Consider the following 19,592-nt stretch of genomic DNA (forward strand, 5'->3'; position numbering starts at 1 on the left):
TTGGACACTCTAAACTGGCCCTAGGTGTGAGTGTGTGTGTGCCTTCTGTGGAAGGTTGGGCGCCAGGCTGGCAACTCAACACTGTAAAACTCCACTGCCAATCATGAGTGGACAGGTGATCCGCTGTGGCGACCCCTAACCGGGAAAAGCCGAAAGAGATGAAGAAGAAGGTTTAAAGTGGTAATCATTCCCTTATTCTCAGCATTGATCTAGTCAATTTGAGTACAATGCTCCCTTTGTCTATCTCTAGACATATCAAACAATTAGAAACAAAAGCATCTTAAACGAAAAGATCACAGGCCTAAAATTCTGAGATGGAAAGAGAGGCCTAAAGCTGTTGCTCTTTATTAAATGTCTTATAAACTTTTGAAAGAAAACAAAATCAGAGATTTAAGGAGAATGTCTGACCCTAGTGAGAGAGTATCTGGCAGTGTGCACTGCTTTGTTTGTTCTTAAAATTACAGCAATCACTTAAACTTCTGGCATTCAGTAAGAGTTGACATCCATTCAGAACTTCAAAAATAAGTATTTAGTTTTATAACCCAGTGTCTCCCAAATATCTTAAATAAACTTGCCCTGCATGTTAAGCAGTGTATTGTCTTCCTTTAAACATAAACTAGATGTAGGGTTGCCACCTTTTCAAATGGCCAAAGTGGGACATTTTCAGGACAAACATCAGATTTTACAGGCCGACACATACCCATGGTCAGTACAAAGGATAGAACAACTTTTTTGCCTAAATAAAAACTTATTCTTGTAGCATTTTAGTTGCTTATTCTGTTTCTTATAACATTTAGGTATTTTAGATACAGAATAACTGTTTTATGCAACTATTACATAAAATATAGGACATAATTATGTCCTACAATCTCAGAACATTTGCCATTTTTAATATTTTTTTGTCAGGACACAACTGCCCAAAAAGGGATTGTCCCTCGCAAAGTGGGCCATGTGATAACCCTAACTAGATGATTGCCTGGGTATCCACAAATTATCTCCAGAATTGACTAATATGGCTGTCCTGGAGAAAGGAGTTGTGGCCTGAGGGATGGTATTTGCAAAGCGAGAATGGTCATGAGATTCAGTGGCTGTGGAATATCTATGGATCTGTACTCACGTGATATACATTTAATACCTCAGTTTTCTTTTTAACACTGGCTTAAGTCTATAGTGGTCATTTAACCTGTGTGTAGTAATAACATTAAGTTTTATGATCCACTGATAGTCTTGCTTACATAAACACACACTGAATTTTGGTTTATTTAATAATGTACATGCAATGTCAAGCTTTCCTTCTAAGCATGACTAATAGGCATGTTGGGAAAACTATATATAAGAATACCTGCATGATATTAAGAAATGTAATGACAAGAATGCTTTAGCCAGCATTTTATTAAAAAGAGATAATCATTTTAGCTTTATGACGCTGCAGAGAAAAAATAAGGGAAACCTAAGGGGTGGTGATTGAAGTATTTAAGTAAGCCTTGTTATTGTGGTTCTGTATGATCTCTGATTATCTGTATTTTACACTGCCGTTGTGTCAGGCTGAAAGGTCCAAATACTAGCACACCCTCCCAGTTACCAAAAGAGTGAATAAATAAAATAAAAAGTAGTTGGTATATCAGCAAACAGTGAGGTTCATTCACAGTTGCTGTACAAGGTGGCCATAACTGCATTCATTTCTAGAGTTGCTAATCTAACAGGATTACTTCTGCTGTATCCTCTTCTTAAAGTCGTTCTACTTAAAGACTTTACAGGTAAGTGGAAAACATATTTGCTTTGGGCTGCAGAATATAATATAGAGGCTATAACTGGAGAGATGCAGGAGAAACGTGCACTTTAGGGGTGAAGCTGTAGACTGAGAGTATTTTGCACATGCGATGTTACTGTTGCCTGTGCATCAGGCATGTGAGTTTCTTGCAGGTGGATGTCTATTGAAAGATGTAGCAGTATGATAAGTCCCCATGTCTTTCACCTTTGAATGGTCACTGGTCATGAGAGTCATGCTCGTGCTGCAGTAGTGGGCTTAGGTAGTGCACTCAAGGCACTGCATACTATTTGCCAGTTGTTGATTGGCACAGGAGGTTCCCTCATTGGCCTCTTAGAAAACATCACTTACAGTATAAATTGTGGCCTTTCTACACTTAATGTGGGTCTGCAAAGGTTTTGGCTGTTGAAACAGAGGTGTTGTAAGAGAGAAATTTTCTTATGTATTATCTGATCACTTGCTTCTTTCTGACCTTGTCCTGGGATTCCATAGTTGTTTGTAGGTACTGCTCATTTTAAAATTGAAATGGAGACTTGAATAATAGTATATATGCTGAAAATGATTATGATGAGGTTGGTTTGAGGAATAAATGAGTCTATTGCTGCTCTCTAATGAACACAGACAATATTTTTCTGCATTTCTAAAGTGGTCTGTATGCTATACTTCATGTTGGAGGGAGGAAGGGAGTGGTTTTTGTGTGTGTGTGTGTGTGTGTGTGTGTGTGTGTGTGTGTGTGTGTGTGTGTGTGTGTGTGTGTGTTGCGGGTAGAGGCAGTTGTAGATTCACTGGTAGGAATCAACCAGACTCACTAAGTGCTCTGGTTAGTAGAGCTCATAGCTCTCAACCTGTTAGCACAAAAAATCTGGACAAAGCCAGAAGTAATAGAGGGAGAAAGTCTCAAAAATAGGGATGAATTTTAAATATTGTTCTTAGAAAATTGCTAGAATAAAAGGTCTTGTGTTACCATGCATTTCCTGAAGACTATGAAGTCTGAAACTCATGTCATTATTTAGTGAATTCATTCCTCCCTGATTTGCCACAAAAATCCATAAAATCACGTACTTTATGAGGAACAGACCAAAATGTGAGGCAAAAATCTGGATATTCTGCGAAAATCTGTACAGTAGAGAGTTACAGCTGCACATTCCAGTGAAGTCCGTTTATATTACTGTAGATAAAATGTTATGGTATAGTCATAATATGCTAGTATAGCACACGATGCTGGGTCAAATGTTGGTACTCTTTAAATAGAGACCATAGTAATGGAAGTATGTCATGTAGATGGTGCGCTGCAGCCTGCATTTAAGTAATGGAGCAAAGGATTTCTTCCTTCTGGACAAATACTAACATATGTTTCCTTTTTTAATCAAATACCCTGACCTGCTACCTCAGTACTCTGCTGCACTCGGCTCTAGGAACACCGTTTTGTCTCTTTTAAATTCCTCTCTTTAGCTGGCAGTTATATAGACCATTTCTCCTTTACAGTGTCTGTCAGCTGAAAAGCAGCGTGCTTGAGTCTTAACGTATACATTTTGAAGTGCTTTTTTTCATAGTTTCTAGACTACTATTTCATGCAGCATGTCTTTTTTGAATTGTAATTTTTTTGTGCGTTATATAAAAAAGTCATGCTTATTCTGTTCTTATTTTAAGCATTTTAATTTCTCAGGCAGGCAACTAAGGCAATATCTGTAAACTTATTAAATAAGGAGCCTTATCTTTCTTTCAGCCTTTTGTTATATTCGGGTGCTGTCTATAGGTCTACCATGCTTGATGGTGCTGTAAGTTGTACATTTGTCTGTGATGTGTAGTATACTTGACTGTAAATGCAAATAGTATTTTGGTTCAAATGTCTTTCTGTAATGCTGGCTGCTTTCTAGTGATACTAGACGCTTGTCATAGTGTAACAATATTGCAGCTGTAAGACTGTGTGTGTCTTGTATTTGTGGTTTAGAAAGTTGCTTGTGTACGTTTATACTTAAAAATACATGAATGCGCCCTGCAAAAGTAACATCATTGTGCATTTGCAGGTGAAGCAGGATTGCTTAAGTATGCATTTCTGGGAACAAGGCAGTTCTGTAGACATGTGATTCCATTTCCTGAACTAGCTTTTGACCAGCATTTAGTAAGAACTTGGGATATTTAGCATTTGACAGAGAACTGGAAAATATTTGCAATTTACAGCTGGCAGGTCAAACTCATGGTTTGCAGATGTGAATTGAGGCCCGTCTTTGATAATAACTGATGTAAACTAGAGCTGTTCACCTCTCTAGATTTGTTGCTGACAGCACCAGGCCCTGAGAAGTAAGAAAAAAAACACATACACACAACTTGAAAGACAGACATTTAGCACAGGGACATACCTCTTAACTTCTTGGGCTAAAGAAATATGGACAAAGCTTAAAAAGATGGGAATACAAAGGCCCCAAAATAGGGAAAGATATTCATCTAATACACTTAGAAAGTTGCTAGAATAAAAGGTTTTGTATTGGCACACATCTGAAGGATATGAAGTCTGAAACTTGGACATCTGTCATTATTTAGTAACTTCATATTTCAATGATTTGTAAGAAATCCACAAAGTTTTATGAGAATAGATACCAAAAATAATAGTGAAAAATCTGGACATTCTGCATATATCCGGGCAGTTGAGAGGTATACGTGACACTGGGTTAGTTACTTACAGGCTTCATGTTGCAGTCCTGGGTTTAATTTCCACTTTCTGTAATCACAATGAGTGAAGATGACAAAGTAAGTTAACTAGACAGTGTTGCCTGTCTAGTCGCACCTTAAAAGGTATCTTGTGTCTAGTGAGTTTGTCTGCTTAGTGAATTCATTAAGAAAAAGTACCTTTATAAATTGTGTAGTGACGTAAATGAGGTTCTGTACTCCTACAAGCTAAAGCCAAGTTTGTAGTTTTAGTATTTCAGAAGTGTGACATCAATTGGAATGTAGCTACAGTAGGAGTGACATAATGGAATGATGAAATGGAAACCAGTGATGCTCTTTTGTGGGAATGTACACTGCTGGAAGTTTTAGTTATTTTGAACTGATAGCAACTAAAATTGCCTTGTGAAGCATTTCACCAAAGCCCCATTCTCTGTATGTGGTAGTCCTGTTTCACATTGTCTGTATGCAGTAGTCCTGTTTCACATTGTCTGTATGCGGTAGTCCTGTTTCACATTCTCTGTATGTGGTAGTTCTGTTTCACATTCTCTGTATGCGGTAGTCCTGTTTCACATTGTCTGTATGCGGTAGTCCTGTTTCACATTGTCTGTATGCGGTACTCCTGTTTCACATTGTCTGTATGCGGTAGTCCTGTTTCACATTGTCTGTATGCGGTAGTCCTGTTTCACATTGTCTGTATGCGGTAGTCTTGTTTCACATTGTCTGTATGCGGTAGTCTTGTTTCACATTGTCTGTATGCGGTAGTCCTGTTTCACATTGACTGTATGCGGTAGTCCTGTTTGACATTGTCTGTATGCGGTAGTCCTGTTTCACATTCTCTGTATGCGGTAGTCCTGTTTCACATTGTATGCGGTAGCCCTGTTTCACATTCTCTGTATGCGGTAGTCCTGTTTCACATTCTCTGTATGTGGTAGTCCTGTTTCACATTGTCTGTATGAGGTAGTCCTGTTTCACATTGTCTGTATGTGGTAGTCCTGTTTCACATTGTCTGTTTCACATTGTCTGTATGCGGTAGTCCTGTTTCATATGTAGAATGTTGGTATTGCACAGCTTACAGTGCTGAGCAGTTGAGAAGCACCCTTTGTGATTGTGTTTTGTATTGCATTATCAGACATTTATTCTCCCATATCAAAAGTCCAATTTGTTTCTGAGCTTCTTTTTCTTTTTTGTCCTTACCACACTTATTGAACTTCTGTGATTCATTTTCCTCTGGCATCTCACATCCCCCATTACGGCTTCAGTCTTTCCATTGGGGAATACCTTTTGGTGATCACATCTGCTTGCCAGACACTGGGATGAGAGTTAGACAGTGTTATGTCATTCTATACTTGTGCATATTTTTTGGTTGTGGTACTAACAAATATCTCCTCTTCCAATGTAGCAGGTGCAGGATAGTGCCCTGTAATGCTGTGCTATTTGCCATCTTCAGCTGAACTATGCTCACTCCTGGTTTATGCTTATAACCCAATGTCCCTATGACTTGGTGCGCAATACTGGGACTTCTCTCTTAAATAGTGCCCCTCAAATGTGAACATGACTGGTTGAGCAGCCCCCTGCTACTTACTTCCATCCTACCATAGTCAGTTTCTCCAGCGTTCCAGATATATAACTGAACCTGGGTCATTCGGGTCTTAGTTGGAGCCAAAGCCTCTGAGCCATTGTGGCAGCCCACTCCCTCCAGAATTTGAAGGAGAGAACAGAATCTGGAATGAATCAAATTTCTCTTTCAAAAATTGCCATAGACTGTTGTGTTTGAGATTGAGTAATAGTAGAAGGTAGTTTGGCTATTTATAGATGCAGATTGATGAGACCTGCATGTGTTCATTAAGATTTTAGCTGTGCAATCATTATATAAAATGCAGTTACTGGTTGCTAAAATTGCTTGTTTTCTGCATTTGAGTTCTTGGTCTCCTTTAAGAGCTTTTTACTGCTAGCTGCTATCATATTTCATCAATTCATCATCTTGTTAACACTGGCAGTGTGATGCAATATCTACTGTCATCACCGCTGGATGTGCTTAGGTGGAAATTACAACAATAACCATTGATTAGGAGCTTTGTTCTTCCTGGCATCAGATACAAATTTAATTATGTAGCATATTTCAGTGTGGATCTGGAAATGTATGAAATGTTGACCATTTGAGTACAAAAACTTATTCAAAACAGCAAAATTGTGAAGCTGGTGCATCAATGTGAATTAATTTCTATTATAATGTAGTCTGGAATTTCATTTTTTTATTTTTAATTTGTACTTGTTTATGCATACTGAATACACTTGGTCCATAAGCTTACATGTGTATTTATGTCTCTGTATCTTTGTGCATGTGTATTGAATACATTTTGATTGTTGTATGTGTCGTAAGTGTCTGAAGACCATTCTGAAGTTATTCTATATCCAGTGTCACACATTTCATTGATGAATGGCTCACAGGTGCAGTTTCTTGCATCTCCTATGCTATACGCTACACTTGCTGTTGTGCAGTAAAGCAGGTAGATAATATAACGTGGTGGCTATCCTGTCCTTGTACACTTCCAGTCATGGACTGAATAATGGGACTTTTATGTGTGTAATGTCACCTGTAATTAATAACTATGCATGTTGTTGAAACATTTTATTACATTGCACAGTGGAGTGTTTACTGGTATAAAGCTGCCCCTTTCGTACCAGGTTGCACCACAGTTCAGGGGCACTAGAATGTAATAGTGTACAGCAGTGGTTAGAAAACTATCATGTGGTGTCAAAGATGCATGGCTTTGGGTTACCAGTTCAGCCTGGTAGTGACCTTTGTTCCCATTTGTTGTGTTTGGCACATGTATCACTGGCAGTTACAGAATATTAAATAGAAGTGAGTAATCTATGCTCCCCGTATAGAAGTAATGAACATGATCTTTGTAGTTCGTAGGGTAAGTGCTTGGTGATCTTGCCCCACCCTTACTCTTTCATTCTGAATATATGCCCCGACTACAATACAGGATTACTGCTCAACCTCACACGAAGAAGGTTCAGGGTTCAGCTCTATATCGGTATTACTGCAGGTATTAAACATTTGAAGAAGCAGAGAGTCACCCACTTGGTGACCCGTTACATGTAGAAAACTAACTATGATGGTCACTAATAGGTTCATAGGTAAGTACTAGGCTACCTACCCTTGCAGGCCATTTTAAGCCTAGCCAGTTTCCCTTTTTTTGCTAAAAAATAAACTATCCCATTTGGTTATAGATTGGCCTTATCCATCCAATGGTCAATAATTATGTATTATCCCTTATGAGAATAATTGGGATCATACCATAAATAATTTGAGTGTACTCATACCTAGAGTAAAGCATTTAGGACCTGCCTCTGTCCATTAGTAGTACAGGGGGCAGTCCTATGATACATTTTCTGTTTCCTATCCAAATATCCAAGCTGAGCTTGAATGTGGACAGGGATAAACTTTTTCTCTCATCTTTTCTTAATATATACAGCTTAGAATTAAACACCCCAATAATAAAAGCAGTAAGGTAAAAGCTCAAGTGTCAAAGGGATTCTGCCAATGATCACTCTATAACATTGTTTTTTAGCTTAAACACCTGTCTTTGAAGAATTTCTTATAAAATAAAAAATGCTGTTCTAAGTATAGTGTTAATTCAAGTCTGGAAGGTGAACATAGCTTGCCTCAACTAATGCCTGTAGCATAGGTTTCTCAAATACTTTATAGCTATCTTTTTACACCCCCTATCCTTTTGTTTATGCTACACTTGCATTCTACTTATACCTAGTCAACAGATTGATTTCTTGGGATGATATACCAGAGGTGGTATAGTCTGTACTGTTCACTCCCATACCCTACTCTAATTCTCACCCACCAGCTCCTCTATATTTATCCTAGACAAAAACTCCAAACACTCTAAATTAGCACTAAATCTACATACTTGAAAAACAAAACAAAAAAAAAAAAAACAAAAAAAAAACAAGCTGCCGTCTTTAGCAAACCTAAAAGTTTTTCTGGAAATAAGCAACTAATTGGGCACATTACAAATCCCATTCCAACTACTAGTGCAGCACCCTGTGATCCAAAACCGTAACTTCAAAGATTACAGGTTCTTCCTAATCTCTACAATATAAATTTTAAGTAACAAGTTTCATATGTCCTCTGTTTCCACACATGGCTCAGTGATGCTCCCTCACAGCTAGAATATGGCTTCCCAGGTTCAGATTTTCACTCTTATAATACTCTAAAGGTAGTTGTAAACAAAATATACAAACTTTTGTTATTGGCCAATTCATGCACACCACTGTGATCTAATTAATCTCATATGGCTTGCAGTTCCTAGCAGGACTTGTCATTATCTCTTCAGAACGTTTACTTTTCAAAATATTCAGGTCAGTTTGGGTGCAAATTGAGATGGCAGTAATCCAGAGGTGTGAGTGGATGGTATGAACAAGATATGGGATCCAGGGACAATATGTTTACAAGACTGGATAGATCTGGTGGGAATAAGAAGGGAAAAAGGATGTCATACACAGGATGGGTTGTTGGATACACCTGGAAGGAAGGGATAGATTAAGGAGTCTGATGTCGGTAAGACTTAATCAGGCCTGGTTGTGGTGGATTTCTGTTATTTCAAAACTGCCTGATTGTGGTGGATTTCTATTATTTCAAAAATGCAGGGACAATGTACATATCAGGGAGCTTAAAATGCAGCAGTATCTTCAATTAAAATCTGTTTATATATGCCAACTGTTTTTTTCTCACATCTGTGTAACAAATTCAGCTCTTCTCTGTATCACCAGCTTCAGACAATTTTCACTACCATAACATCAGAAATGGCTTTTATTCATTTACTCACACTTGATGGAATCAATTCAGGGGATTAGAAGAACATTAACAAGAAAAGGACAGGGGTGTTAGGGGGTATCATCGACAGACAAGCAGTGGGAATCAGTTCTGGAGGCATGGAGGTATTTTGCTGATGTATTATCCTCAGTATTTATGTACTTTAAATATTACACCAATGGCAACATTCACCTTTAAGATTCTTTTCAGTGTAAATAATCCTACATCAGTAATTGCTAGATTTGTAATAATCCTCATGCAGATTACCTGCCCGTGTTCTTGATTTACCTGTCCAATAAAGATATCTAGGAGAGAGTAAAGGACATACTCAAGCGCCCTGCAACATTATCTGCCAGGTACTGATAACGCAGGGTTTGGTTGCTTGATATTGGGTCAATGGAGCTTTGTTTGTTAAAAGCACTGTGCAAATATATTGGAGTGCTTTCCCTAAACCACAGAATCAAGTATTTTTTGTGAGTGGTGAAGAGCTCTTGATGATATTACAGAAATGATACTTTGAACAAAGGCTATGGCTCTTTTTACAAAAGCTCAAGGTATGCTACACAATTTATGGATTGTTTTCTATATTTTTATTCTGCATAGGCAGTGGCATTTAAGTGAAAGTACTGTATTGTAAATCATTTTGGAGCAAGAGACATGTATACATTTATTGTTCCAGTTTTTTAAATGTAGTTTATTTACACAAGTGTTTTGTTGCCTTAATGTTAACTGTAGATGGTTGTTGTCTGAAACTTTAATGCATGGGAAAAGAACTAAATGTTGTGGAATCGTTCATGTAATCTGCATGATTTAAAAAAAAATACTATTCAAAATAATAAAGCTAAGTTATTGCACACATACGAGAGTTAAACTTGCTGTTAGGCCGAACCTGCATTCTTCAAGGCAGTCAAGATGAGAATCTCATGTTAGCACAGCCTTGTTTTAAAATAACTGGGGAGAGAAAAATTCCAGGCTAGCTTCTGTCTTTTGAAACTACCTCTCAAATGAAGTAAGCAAAAAGCTGCAATCCACGGAAACATGCAAAGAAGTAGTATGCACATTCTTTTGAGATAATTGCTGAGTAGGCAAACCTCATTAGCCAACATTTATTGGCACATTTCATTGTGATATCTGCGTATGTATTGAAATATTTATTGTACAAATTGTGCATGCGTTTGAAATATTTATTGTACAAATTGTGCATGCATTTGAAATATTTATTGTACAAATTGTGCATGCGTTTGAAATATTTATTGTACAAATTGTGCATGCATTTGAAATATTTATTGTACAAATTGTGCATGCGTTTGAAATATTTATTGTACAAATTGTGCATGCATTTGAAATATTTATTGCACAAATTGTGCATGCGTTTGAAATATTTATTGCACAAATTGTGCATGCGTTTGAAATATTTATTGTACAAATTGTGCATGCATTTATGTTTTTGTGCCATTACTTTCTTCAGTATATTCTTTATAGGTGTGGTGTAAAATTGTGTTTTATCTTCTGCATATTGTGCAGTCTGTCTATATATAGTCTGTTTATAGTCTTAAGTTCTTGTTTCTGATTGTCAGTGTTTTCTCTTTAGTCTCAGGTTGTGGCTCAAAAGGGGTCAACAGACCAGCCCACCTCTCCAGTAACCAAATAACTAATAAATAAATGAAACGGCTACAGACACCTTGCTGTGGGAAAATAACTTTCAGATGTGATGGGCAAAGTGATGAAGGAGAGACAAATTCCCAAAGGAAGTATCATGGGATATCATGAGATTTCCTTCAGCCCCACCACGGAATGCACTGAGGGAGATGACTAAGGCAGAAATGCCATGGAGAGGGAGAGACTGCCAAGTCCCTGCTTTTTTAATATGTAAAAATATGAGACTCTCTTGTTTAGTTTGGGAAATACACACTGTAAAGGACAGCTATGCCCTAAATAAAACAAACATGGCGTATTTATATATTACCTTTATTCACTCCATTTTCATGCATGATGTAATAGCAAAAAAAATAAATAAATCTGTATACGAGTGCACAGTCCCAGAACGGTGTTGTACTTTAAGGTAATGTGGTAGTTTACCCCTCTGCAAGCTGAACATTGTATTCCAACACAAAAAGCTGTAGCATTGTAATAATGGACTTAGTAATTTGCTGTGTACAGCTATGACCCATAACTAGTTACATAAATACTATACTTTGTCTGTATTGCACATTATATTAACTTTTTAATTTGCTGTGTGGTTCTGCATTTGGGTGGCTGTAAACAGTGTCAAGACCAGCAAACCTACATGGTCAATAAACACAATCAATCAATAAATTATTTTTGTTCCTTTCTCCTTTTGTAAAGTTCTTTCTGATCATGATGTCTTTCAGTGATAAAGATGCTTGTTGTGATAACCATATTTAATTTTTTTCTGTTAATTCTAAGTGAGCCTCAGACGCAAAATTCACTGAATTAGTTGCATATTTCAACGAGCCTTGGGTTAGTGCTTAATTCACTGTGATCAACTTCTGTGTTGTCAGCAAGGCTTTTTCTCGCATTCAGGACCGTGGATCAGCGTACCTCTCAACTGTACAGATTTTTGCAATATGCCCTGATTTTGGCCTCATATTTTTGGTCTGTTTTTCATAAAATTGTGGTTTTCTGGCAAATTACTGGTAAATCATTAAACATTGAAGTTTGAAAATAATGACAGACATTTGAGTTTCGGACTTCGTATCTTTCGGAAGTTTCATGCTAATGCAAAACCTGTTATTCTATCAACTTTCTAAGTTTATAAGAGCAGTATTTAAACATTGTCCCTATTTTTGAGCCTTTGTCCCACTTTTATTTATGACTTTGTCCATATTTCTTGCTCTAAGATGTTGAAAGGTATGATCGGTGCTTAAGGTTCTGGCCTCAGAACTCAATGGTCTGTGATTCAAGTCTCTGTCTCTGGTCACTGATGAAGTTTGTGTTTGTCTTATCAACTCGTCTACCTGTGGGATTTCTGAATACAGTAAGTTTCTGTCACAACCCAAAACACCTGGTTGATTTAGCTACAGTAAAATGTATTGACTTTGACCTTATGACCCAAATCATAGTTTGAAAGGGTTTGAAAGGGATCTGCTGACATGGTTGACAAATGAGCATTGGTGCCTGCTTATTTCCATGAAAAAAGTTCGAAAAAGTTCTTCATTTATCCTTTTTCAGTATTTGAAACAATCTGTTTGCAGAATTGTGTCCACTGTTTAGATCATAATTTAAAGGTTATCATAGCTTGTTCATCTGAATTGTAAAATGCAGCCCCTCCTTTGGCAAATAATTATCTTCCTTATATTTGCTTATGTCATCGACAAATGCAGACTGCAGTAATCATGTCCGGTTACTCTAGCAGGGTTTGTTAGACCTGTTTTTGATAAATAGATTTACTAAGAAAAATGTATGCTTAATTCAGCGTGCCCCAGCATTGCTGTTTTAAAGAGACTGCACATATACCAAACACCAGAGACAGCCACATGCACAAGCGCATGCACATACTTGTTTAATATGCCTTACATACTCATGGCAAGCAGTGAATAACATGGTAACTAATTTGTTAACATACTGGTGTTTGCTAGGGTTGCCAGGTTTCTTTGCGGCTAAAACTGGACTAAAGTCACGCATCACACATAACTCCACCCATTCCCACCCCCTCTCCCACCCATGCCCCACCTATTTTGTGACATCACCGTGACATCAGCTGATGGGACCACCCACTTTGATGACTTAAGAACACAGGCGGCACTAATTGCACTGCTAGGCTGCTGCAGATGTAAGTACCAGTATTGATGAAAAGTGTCAATATGGTGCATTTTTCTCCAGTTATTTATTTTCTATGTTCCTAAACCTAATTATGGATGATCCATGGAGATAAAAGGTCAAGAGCTAGCAGCCTGTGCACATGGTGGTAAATCTGATTAAAAAAATCCAAAAAAATGTAAGCAGTTATCTTTGCTATTAAAAATTGTAAGTTTTGATTTACCCCATAAGATCGTTTAAGTCAATCACATCACTTTACTGCTCATTCAGAAATGATGATCTTAACATTCCCTTGCATTTTGTAAGTTCTGTCAAATACTGTTTGTACTGGGGCATGGGACAGGTACTCAGTTGTTAAGATGTAACATATTTTCCGTTTCCGGATTAGGAAGTTTCAGTCCTTAGCTGCGCCTGTATTGGGTGGGGTCAATTGAGCTAAGTGTTACTGCCCCTAGTGTGATATTTCAGATGCTAGTACTTAAGATCTTGTACTGGGTCCGACTGACCTCCACTCTTTTCTTTACATGTCACATATGCAAAAATGGGATAAAGGGTTATGGATGAATGGATTTCTAACAGGTGACATGTTTTATGTTACTTTCAAAGTATCGTCATAATCTCAGAAAAGCACACATACTTTAAAGAGTTTCATTAATGTTTTTCTATATCACGCCAAAGTTGCGGGTTAAAACAGGTAACTTCCTACAACAATGCTCTAATACAAGTTTACGAAGATGCAGACTGGACTGCCGCTATGCAGTTGTAAAATGGCAATAAGACTGAATGAAATATGACTCAAGCCTCTAGATCTAAGAAAGATGCGAAAAGAAATCACATGCAGCTAGCACACTTGCCATTTTCTGAACATGGCAAAGAGATAGTTTTATTTTTCAATGTGGTCCCTTGACAGAATCAAGTGAAAGCAAAATAATGTTAGGTAACTGCAAGTGCCCAAAAAGCAAGGCGCACAATTTGTTTCATGGAATAGGGTTCAACATAGTAGATGAGGATAATACAACAATGTTAATTGCTAGCAGTATTACACTGCATGGTGAAGTTCTAAAATCAGTCTGAGTGTACTACAATGCAACACTGGGCAATGTTGGCAGAGTGCTTAAGCATTTTAAATCTTGCTATAAGATTTCTATTGTCACTGCTTGGTAGTTGGTAGGATAATGATAGCTAAAGAAATACCATTTTTCCACCGTGGAGTACTGCCTTCAGTGATATCTCTACAATCCATTATAGCATAAAATAAAATTTGTCCATTTGTATTACATCACTGCCACTTAAGTTAATGTATGTACTGTCTAAACTATGTAGCTAACAGGAATACTGAAGTTAAAAGCATTTCATTGTTGTGTAGTAGCTAGTATGGATACATTTACTTTCTCCTCTCCTCTGACTTCATGAGTTTAAATTTTTTAACTGGACAATTTGTCTGAAAACCGGACAGTTCGGTCAAAAACTGGACAGCTGGCAACCCTAGTGTTTGCATGCATTGTTTTCATACACACGTTGAAATCCATTTCAAAATTAAGTGACACAAATCTTTAATATTTTTTCTACATTTGTTTGGAAAATACTGATACTTTGCAAATTTTTTGAGGAAGTGAAGACTTTCCTTATTTTTTCCAGAAGAATGAACGGACACAATAGAGCATGAAAATGAATGCCTAGCTAGAGTGACTGTGTATTCCAATAGTCTGGGAATAATACATCAGCTCCAGGTAAACGCAGATATAGTCAGTGCTAAAGTATTTTAAAGAACCTTCAATTCACTGATACCAGTATAGCACAGTCACTGTATATATTTAGCCCCCCCCCCCAAACTACATTAAGCAAAATTAAGTATGTAGAGAAAATACCAGAGAACAAATTTTATAGGCATAGAAACTGTGCAGTCGTTGATAAACTGACCTAGAAAGATCTCCTTACTCTTTTTTTAAATTGATTAGATTTTCAGACTGAAGCTATTTCATTATTCAGTGTTAGGGTTCTGTGAAGCTTTCTGAAGTCAAAAATAGCTTCTGCTGCCATTCACGTGAGCTTAAGTGCTAACTTCACCGTACTCCAGAAGACTAAACAACTTGTTTGTTTATTTTACCCGGCAAACATTGAGCAAGTTTAATTATGAAGGGAAGCTTGGAGCAAAATACAGCATTCATGAGTAAAAATAGTGAAACACTTGTACGAGAACATTAAGATGACACTTAGGCTCAGTCAAAATATTTATTACAAAAAAATGAGATATGGTTGCTTTCAAGACCAGAACTAGGTGCGATTTGAAGGAGCTCAAACCTCACGTTGCGATTACTAATGATAAAGAAAAAAAAAGGGGGGGGGGTAAAATGCAAAAATGTGTATTCAAAGGGATCTACTGTAGATCAAATGCTCATAAGAACAAAATTAATTTTATTGAGACGACAAGATTGAATATTTACCAAACCAAAACAGCAACATATCGAAACTGGTAAGAAACATGTAATGAGCATGCTCACAATTCACGGAAGTTTTCAATGTAAATCATGGAGCGCTGACAAAAACAGCTGCTCTATATAACTCTTAATTTAATGTAAAAATGTAATATTTTCACGCCCCCCTGCACCACCCATGTGGGGGGGGGGCTGCATCCCCTAAACCCCCTGCAAATTATATATACCAACTCTGAGATCGCACTACAGTAGAGAAAAGGGTAAATTCCCTATCCTCACTGATCTGCGATCTCCATTCAAAAACATTGAAAATGTTACATTTTTACAAGTAAATGAAGCGTTAAATAGAGCAGCTGTTTTTTTTTCAATTCTGCACGATTTACATTGAAAACTTCCGTGTATTGTGAGCATGTGCAGTACATGTTTAGTTTTTACCAGTAATCGATATGTTGCTGTTTTGGTTGCGTAAATATTCGATCTTCTTGTTGTCTCGATAAAATTAATTTCTTTCTTATGAGCATTCGATCTACTAAAGTAGATCCATTCAAAGATATTTACAAACCTCATTTTATATCAAGGTATTATAGGAAGTATGTACATCCCCCAAAGTACTAAGAATGTTTTTCAGTAATCTTTTTAATACATGAGTACTGAGCAGTGTCCTGAAAGTCAAGGACACAGCTCAGTATACATTTAATGGCTGAAAGAACTAACTTTTGTTATAGTACATTAGTTAAATATGTGCAATAGAAGGAACTGGGTGCCATTTTGTAGGGTTGTAAGTTAACGGTTCAGAAGTGATCAAGTCGGCACTGCAGTTTTGCCAGTGAAAGAGCTGAAACACAGCACTGTATATCTTTTAATTTCTTTGGAAGGTAGTGTTTCACACTGCAAGCAATAAACTGTCCTCTCCCTGTCCACTGTTCATTTTGTGACTACCTCTGCTTTGTTCTGTTATGTAAATGAGGACTACTGACCTGTCCATCTTGTCCATACTGTATTCTTTATTCCAACTTTTCCTTTCTAGACTATATTAAAATACAAAGGGCAAGTGACACCCAGACTCCATGTGCAATGGATAATGAGTTACTCTCAAGTCACATTGTACTGGGTGTATGTAATTAAAAATGTTGTCATTAATACCACAATTCTCATCCTATTGCCATGCTTTCCTTCTGCACATCTTGTTTCAGTGCTCAGATTATGTTGACGGTAATTTTGTAATAAGAGATCTGCTGCTGTTTTTATCCCTTTGTGTTACCATTGTTCTTTGTTCGGGAATGAGCGTAGGCCACCAGGGTATCAACTAGTGTAAACAGTTAATTGACTAGTAGTCAACTCTCATGCTAATATAGGCGTAAGTGTATGCTGTCATTTGGAAGTGGGAGAAGCAGCCTTACTACGTGGCTGTCAACTGGCAGACACTGGATGCCATTACCACATGGCAATGTAACGGGTGAGCCTCACTTTGTTTATTTATGCTTTGTTAATCAGTTTAGCTCATCTCACCAAATCCCATGCTGATAGGGGGCCTGGAGAGAAAAGAGCTGTTTAAATGCAATACTGTGTTGCCTATAAGAGATGCAGGATGCATGTGATTAGTTCCATCGACACATATACACGTTATATACAGTCAGAAGTTTGCAATTTTAATTTGGGTGTATCCTTGGCTTTAACCTAGATACACACAACTCTAGTTCATTAGAGGATGTAACAGGCATATAAAAATGGCACTTCTGTAGAAATTGGCCCTGTGGGGAAACATTTGAAGTAACATTTGAAGCATTTGATATATCAGAAACTTCAGCTACAGGAATTCTGATGAAATATGGTATTTCTTTCAAGTTTCTATATAAACAAAAGTTAAATTATTACTTAAGGTTCAATGGCAATAAAAGAGAATCTCTGATGATATATATATATATATATATATATATATATATATATATACACACTCCTCTCTCTAAATGCCACCAAATCCAAAATTCTACTATTCTCTCCCTCTAAATCTCTCCCTCTTGACAAAACCTCCTTCAATATTATCATTCATGCCAACTGCACTATAGAAGTTGTTCCTTTTGCTAAACTTCTTGGAGTCACTATTGATTAACACATAATATTTGATACCCATAGTCAGCTAAATATTAAGCTCAATATCTCTAGTAACTAGGCAAACCATGCAATTCATACTACCAGTACTAGTACTAACTCTCTCCACTCTAACCTACACCATATTCACACCCACTAACATACCATTAAACAGTACCTTCCACACAACACATACTTTCACACACACACACACACACACACACACACACACACACACACACACACACACACACACACACACACACAGGCACATACATTTTACAATCTGCTGTACACTAATGATAGCTCATTATTCTATATATACAAAACACACACCACTCTACCTCTCAGAAGACAAACACTACCTCGAGCAAATATTAGACCTAGCACATGCTATAAAACTCAAACTATTCTACAAAAGATTTTTACTAATCTCAGGAGACATACACCCCAACCCAGGTCCATGCGACAACTTTCTCTCACACAAACAGAAATCAGACCTACTTATTATTAACCTAAACTCAAGAAGTATATCTAACAAATTGCATGACCTACACACATTCATAGCCCACTACTCCCCAGATTTACTAACCATTACTGAAACCTGGCTAAAACCCTCCACCCAAAATGAAGAAATTCTCCCACCAGGCTATAACATCCTAAGACTAGACAGAGATGCTAGAAAGGGAGGCAGAGTTGCAATTCTATTTAAAAACGCACTCAACCTCCAGCCTCTGCAAACCCCACTTCCCAAATTCCTAAATGCAGAAACATTAGGCTCAATTTTATCCCTAAAAAACAAAAAGAGAATCAACATCCTATGCAGTTATATCCCTCCAGGAAATGACTCCCCAATAATAGAGGAAATCTTACAATAGGCTACAGCCAACCTGCCATAAGAAACTATCCTGTTGGGAGACCTAAACCTAGACTGGCTATCCTGCAGATGTTCATCGTGCATACAGCTGCAGTCATAACAGATGGGTTTTCTTGCCGTCAGGCGGGTCCTCGGTCGGGGACGAATTCCAAAGTCTAGGTCCAGCGTCGGATGTCGTCGCTTCTTCCCTGATGTCAGTGTGACAGAGGTATAAAAGAACCAGCCAACGCCATTTTCTTCAGTCTTTCTTGCCGCGCGGTGCCTGAAGCAGAAGCAGTTTGCAAGTGCCGGTCGGCCAGCTCCTGAGATTACAAATATTTTTCAACCGAAGTCTTCTTGAAAGCTAAGTACCCCGTTGGGGAAACTTTTCTTGCCTCAGACCGATGTCAGACAAAGTTAATTGCATTTCAGGTGGGAAGCAAATACCGCATAAGGATTTCCATTCCCTCTGCATTCCTTGCTTAGGCCCAGACCATGACGTCTCGGCCTGTTGTTGTTGTGCTACATTCAACAGACGCACTATTAAGCGTCGGGCGGAGTTCGCCCAACACTATTTTGGCAAAAAGTTTAATTACACTATGTCGTCAGATACTCTGACTCCAGTTTTGAGTAAAAGATGCAAAGATAAGGACCGACATACGAGGTCCATGATTTCTACCGACACCACGCTAAAGCCGACTACAGGTGCTCTGGTTCTCAGCGAGGTGCCTACGCAGCCCCTGACTACCGATGACACTTCATTAGCGGTGTCTTCTGTGCCTGAGGTCGCAGGCTCTTTGGCCCACACCCCGACTACAGATACCGAAGCCACTCTTGGCGGGGAAACTCAGAGTTTAGACAGGCCTGCCACCTCTCAATGTGTCTTCAGGCCTTCTTCTTCTTTTTCCATTAAGGCTTTCACTAAATCTAAAGCAGCCATGCATACTAAAAGACAAGCTCCACAGGGCCCCTCTCAAGGGCCCATGCCAAAAAAGCAGATTCTCAAGATGGCTGAGGATTTGATTACTCTTATCAGGGGTTCTCAACCTCCCTCGGACAAAAGGCCCAGAGTGGCAGAAGAATACCCTTCCTCGGACCAGGCCTCCATTACTTCAGAACATTCTGAAGACCAGGAACATTCATACTCCCCTTTTGAAGATTCTG

At 38.0% G+C, this 19,592-nt stretch overlaps 1 protein-coding gene across 3 annotated transcripts in view; it reads left to right on the forward strand.

Annotated features, from left to right (window-relative positions):
* The window catches only part of SH3BGRL2 (SH3 domain binding glutamate rich protein like 2), a 453,595-nt gene that overhangs the window by 19,666 nt on the left and 414,337 nt on the right, over positions 1-19,592 (forward strand). The window contains exon 2 of one of the 3 annotated variants that reach the window (XR_006365157.1): positions 10,861-11,602. The exons of the other annotated variants lie outside the window; for them this stretch is intronic. The gene's annotated coding sequence lies outside the window, so the exon portion shown is untranslated. Of the gene's footprint in view, positions 1-10,860; positions 11,603-19,592 lie in introns of those variants that run through there. 3 annotated transcript variants of the gene reach the window in all.

Source organism: Protopterus annectens, chromosome 1.part1, assembly GCF_019279795.1.
Source record: "Protopterus annectens isolate FY-2018-M chromosome 1.part1, PAN1.0, whole genome shotgun sequence".
Classification (NCBI taxonomy): Eukaryota; Metazoa; Chordata; order Ceratodontiformes; family Protopteridae; genus Protopterus; species Protopterus annectens.